Raw genomic sequence first — 5,810 nt, 5'->3', positions numbered from 1 at the left:
GCCACCAAAAGTAATTATAAAATTGCAATGTTATTCACTTTTAGTGGCCATTACTATTGCTGCCAAAACCCATTTTACCGGCAATTTATATGGCCACTAAAAAATAATTCTAAAATTGTAATGTTATTCACTTTTAGTTGCCATTACTATTGCCGCTAAAATCTTAAGTCTTTTTTTAGTTATATTATACTCATTTTCTTAGAAGCAATTATCTATATATTTTTTTAGAATTTCAATTATTTTTTCCAACAATTATTATTATTATGCATAATATAAATATACTAAAATTAATTACTACAAAATGAGATATTTCATTAAACTCAATATTAATACACAAATTTCTCTTGAAAAGTAATAAATCATATTACAAATCTAAACAACAAAAAATGCTACAAGCCTATAGCTATGTTGTATCAATGTAGCAATACGAGTATTAGCAATGATCTAAAGTTGCACCTCATAGAGCAAATAGGGGGTAATGATTGCAACCTTCTCTTAGAGCTACTTTGATCATCTTCTCCATTTTATTTGCTTCTATTAAGAAGAAGATCATGAGGGAATTCAAGCTCACTGATATTGATATCTACTCCCAATGCCAGAAGCTTCTGTTTGTAAGCCAAGACTTGGACCTCAAGAGCAGTGATTTCCATCTCCTTCTGATAGATAAGCTCTTCAAAGACTTCAAGAGTTTCCTCAGCATGACCTATCTTCTCCTCTGCCATTCTCTTGTAGTGACTTGCCTCCATCTTCACGGCAGCCTTTTTGCCTTGTAGACGAAGTATCATGTCCATAGCTTCGCTGGCTGCAGTAGCAGAGGCTTCTTTTTCCTGATCCAACTCTGCATGTAGCTGCTGCAGAGGAGTTTGTTGGGCTCGGTGTGTTTCCTTCATTGCTGTTATATCAGCCTCCGCCATCGGAGACGCTGTGCTAGTTTCAACCATTCTACAGGTTCACTTATAGTTACTTCTAAACACAAGCGGATGACACAAACAAGGATTGAATTTTCTTTGTATCTATGTGATCACTTAGATACATAAATCATATGAAAGTGGATCATGCTTTCATTGCAAGGAAGAAAAGAAATTTATCAAATGTACCTTGCAGGTTCCAAATGAGCGTGAACGGATTTAATAAGACAATCGCGGAAACACCCTGAAGAAGCAGGATCCTCTATTTTTCTGCATCAAATTCCAACAAATTAAAAGATTATCAGGAAGGAAAAAAACTGAAAAGAACAAAACTTTCTGTGTTGGTTATTTTGTATACGAACAGGCACAGTTGGAAAATTCATGTGATGTTCAAGGGATTCAAATAAAGCATGGATATACATTTTTTAAAAGAGGGTAAAACAACAAGGCAGCAATATATTTATAAAAGAAACAAGATATACCTATCAATAATAATAAAAGATCTCTATTAAAGACGAATCTGTTTATTACTTCACTAATTCTTTTATTTTATTCTTGAATGTAAATAAAGACCCGATGAGAAGGAGAAAAATTCTTGGTGGGATTTGACCCAGGAATGAATTAACTGCCAAAGATATTTAGTATTTGAACATTATAAAAAGGTTGAATGAAATACACATGCTGGAGGCACAAGTTGACAACAGCAATCTGTGAATTGACTTAAAAATATCCATCCAACCAAAACTAATTACCCTCCGCATGACAAGCAATCATTTAACTAAAGTTGCCTAGCTCAATTATTTGCACATAAACCAACTCCATAATACTCCACTAATTATTTTAACGATAAACTAAGATGAATGTACCCTATATTCTAAATTCATGTTCAATAGATTGTTAAAAAAACAACCACCACTACCCAAAAAGAAGTAAAAAAGATTTACCACTTTACCTGACTAAGAACAGTTGAATCTAACTTATCCTTTGGGCCATTGATGCATATATCAAGAAGATCATACCTGGAGGCAGAGAATACACAATATCAGTTACAACAAGGATTTAATCATGCATTTAGTTGTATGGTTCCACAGCTTTGTGTTCAGCAAATTAAAGCTGCTAATGTTCGTGGCCCTAGTAATGCAAGATGACATTCTTTTTCACTTTATTTCTTAAGATGGCAGAAAAGCTTGGAGTCTTGTGAAATTACCATAAGCCTATATCTTTCTAGATTGACTTTTTCACTTTATATCTTTTTAGATTGACTTTTTTTTTTCAAAAACAACTTCCAAACACTTAATATTATACCTTCATTTATTTTTTTACCTTTTCTTTGACTCAGATTATAATGTTGGAATTAAAATAAATAAAAAATACAAAGACAGAGGAGCAATACTTATATTACATCAGAGAAAAAAGAAGAACCGCACTTATTTATCATTTTTCTCGTCAATTAACACTTTGATTCTATGAAATAATAAAGTTAATACCCAAAGTTAATTTATTTCCTCGTCAATTAACACTTTGATTCTAGGAGACATTTTTAGTAAGTCTTCATCTTGTACTAGCATCTCCACAACTCTCGAATGGATAGAAGTAAGGCTTAGGAGGCATTTTTAATTGACTATCACTATCAGACAAGTCCACTCACTAGTCATCACCATTAAATTATTCACGTAACATTATCACTCTTTTATAAATCACATACACACACATACACATCAAGGTAATAATACTCAGACTCATTCATATATAAGGGGATGTTTCATATATAATTTTTGTGCAACTTATTTTAAATTCAGCTATAATCAACCATAAGCTTCATGTATTCTTATCATTCAAAACTACAACTAAGTAGAGTCATCTTTTTAAATAAAAAACTAAGGCAATAGATTAAGAGAACCTGCAAGGTCAAGATGTGTCCGAGTAAGCTTAAGCCAATCCATTTGACTATATCCTTTTTCAAAAGGAACTTTGGTCCGAGCTGCCGGCTTCGCAACAGGACTCTTCAGTTGTGGAGACCTCTGAATCAAATTCATCCCATCACTCATAACTGATTTCTTGTTCAATTCATTCAGCTGACGTGAAGTCACACTGGTATGAACCAAAACAAAAAAAATCCCATAAAAAAATAATAACATATCTAAGAAATTAAACACTAAAGAAAAAATAATATACAAAAATTATTTATCATATGAATAAAAAAATACAATAAAATAAAAAAATCATATGAATAAAACTAAGTAAAAATAAAAAAGATTTCATAGAAAATAGAAATAAAGTACGATAAATTAATAAAAACTCATATGAACTAAGATACAATACAAACTTAAAATATAATAACATGCATTAAAATTAGATCATTAAGGAAAAAATAATATAAAAATATAGCATTTATCATATAAATAAAAGAAATATAATAAAAATTAAAAAAATTAAAATATAAAAGAGATCATTAAAAATGATAAAAAAAAATTATAAGAATATTTACGTTGATTTTAACTGAAACAAATTTGAGAATTTTTTATGAAAAGAAAAAGTACTAAAATCAAAGACAACAAAAAGTCACAAGTGAAGGAAGGTTATTCCTTGTAAGAAAATAAAGAACAGAGCAAAGTTAAAACACGTCTATTCACACATTGCAACAATAGTTAGCAGTATATTATATTCATATAAAAGACAAAGAATGGCTTCCCATATGAGACGATGACAATTAAGAAAGGCTAAAGTTTACCTCTCCCAATGGAGCAAGAAGGATAAGGTGACAAGTCAGTTGGTTCAGGATTCTTATTAAGGAGGTATGGAAGGTCAAGAAACTGTAAAAGAGATTCTGTTTGAGGATTCCGAGGACAACCTGCAGAAAGAATAAATGATATTAGGATATCATCTTTAACCAAAGATCAAGGTGAACTATAGTTAATTTGGAGTTTGCAATGGAAAACAAAGAAATACCAGCAAAAGAACCATGAAAATTGGATTGAGAAGGATCATAACACAGAGCAGTTTTAACAAATTCAAAAGGTTTGCACCCTCTTTGTTGTAACCTGCTTCTAACCCATTGGCAACAATCATCCATCTCAAGATTCACACCTCTGTCAGCAATGCAAATAGAAATTATTAGTTTTTTAAACTTTGGTAGGAGGGGAGGGGGGAACAGCAGGACAAATATGATTTTAAATGAGTACTCAAATTATATGCGTTATTTAAGGTTTCTATAATGCACACACCTGAAATCTGCACCCTTGGGTGTCAGCGGGAATATAGAGTTGAACCTCCTTGTTATGGCTAATCATTCTTCATCATACTGAAACACCTAATAAAACAAATTAAATTAAATTAATTTGCAAATTTAGATCTAGCTGATAGCATTTTTACAAGTACTTGAACTTAAACCTATATTATGACAAGCCAAATCAAAAGAGGCGAAACTTTAAATGTTCATGAGTAAATTCAATTGCCAGGCCGTGCATAACAAACACATTAATATTAGAATAAAATTGTGATAGGCAAAGTACTTAAACTTAAACCTATATCACGCAGACAAAGTATTCCTCTTGTGATAGGCATAAGATTCCAAAGCTGGAGCATATCACTAATGTTAAAAAAGAAAAACATTCTAAATTGAAGTTACTCACAAATCATCAATATCGATTACATTTTGAGCATTTCTCATTCCTTTTGCAAGCAAGTCTTCAATCACAGCAACAAAAATTCTTCCTCCTCTGAAGTGCAAATTGATTTTCTGATTTATTTATCATGTTGTACAAATCTCACCAAAATGAAATTACAAAATATAGTTTCACCAAGAAAATAACAAATCTTATCTCTTAGAATAGAATTTTGAATGTTGCAATACTTACAGGATCAACTGCATCGACGTCACCAATATTGATACTAAAATCGTCATTAGTCACAAAAAATCCCAATAACAACTGAAATAGCTCCAAAAATTAGGTCCACCTCAAAAGAGAGCTGAGGGATCTAGATTTTGGACTATGAAAAATTGTAGCAAAGCTGAGAAAGCTAAATGAAAATCGTGTGTTATAATCTTACTGTAAAATACAACTGGTAGCTTCAAAGATTACAAAATTCATATGAACATTAGCAATAATATAGCTTTATTTCTACCTGTAATCAATCGATTCAGCTCAATCTAACATGTGAATAATACAATAATAACAGTATTAAAAATGAAGTAATAGTAATATATCTATTTTTTTTAATATCTGGTAAGAGACGAATTTGTTACTTGTTAATCATTTGTGGTGAGATTTTGGAATGCATAGAAGTTGGTAATGCAGAGCGTGAATGAGGAATTTCATCGAACAGGTAAGGGAGACAAACACACATGAATCATCGAAAGTGCGGAAAGCTTAAAGAAAAAGAAAAAGCTCACTAACCTATGCAATATGCTTTGAAATTTGAATCTGATTGAGAATCGAAGATGAAGCTCATCACTGCGCACGCGTTTCTGCGCTTTGCACTTTTTGACTCTGCAATAACGGCGGCGGTGCAAGGCGGAGGTATGGTGTTGCGACAAGAGCAGCAACGGTGGCTGGAAGACCTTGGCGACATAGATTTGAGACGAAAAACGATGACAGCGATGACGGAAACGAAGTCCGATCCAAGGAGTAGGTTGATGGACGGCAGCTGTCGGCGATGGCAACGGTTACGGCGGTGGTGATCGACGATGGAAGAATTACGCGAATTAAGCAGTGAAGATATTTTTCTTTCTTCAGTTTTTCACTACTTTTTCTCTCTTTCCGTTTTTCAATTTAATTTAGAAAAAAAAAGATAAAAAAAAGGGTGATAATAAAAGTGTAGCGGCAATAATGATAATGGCCACTATAATAATTTAAATTAAAAGTAAAAACAGATAATAATTTTATGGCAATAGTAATAATA

At 32.1% G+C, this 5,810-nt stretch overlaps 1 long non-coding RNA gene across 2 annotated transcripts; it reads right to left on the bottom strand.

Annotated features, from left to right (window-relative positions):
• Positions 1–293: 293 nt before the first annotated feature.
• Positions 294–5,443, bottom strand: LOC112742104 (uncharacterized). Of its 2 annotated transcripts, XR_011870960.1 has the most exons (9): positions 5,306–5,432; positions 4,541–4,627; positions 4,133–4,218; positions 3,858–3,997; positions 3,640–3,759; positions 2,809–2,999; positions 1,861–1,927; positions 1,098–1,178; positions 294–942 (listed from the first exon to the last, which is right to left on the bottom strand). It is a non-coding gene; the product is annotated as an uncharacterized lncRNA (long non-coding RNA). The 2 variants fall into 2 exon arrangements; XR_011870961.1 differs by lacking the exon at positions 4,541–4,627 and having other exon boundaries at positions 5,306–5,443.
• Between the last annotated feature and the right edge of the window lie 367 nt (positions 5,444–5,810).

This window comes from Arachis hypogaea, chromosome 14 (genome assembly GCF_003086295.3).
Source record: "Arachis hypogaea cultivar Tifrunner chromosome 14, arahy.Tifrunner.gnm2.J5K5, whole genome shotgun sequence".
Classification (NCBI taxonomy): Eukaryota; Viridiplantae; Streptophyta; class Magnoliopsida; order Fabales; family Fabaceae; genus Arachis; species Arachis hypogaea.
Note: the sequence above shows the minus strand (reverse complement) of the source record. Positions and strands in the feature narration are given on the sequence as shown.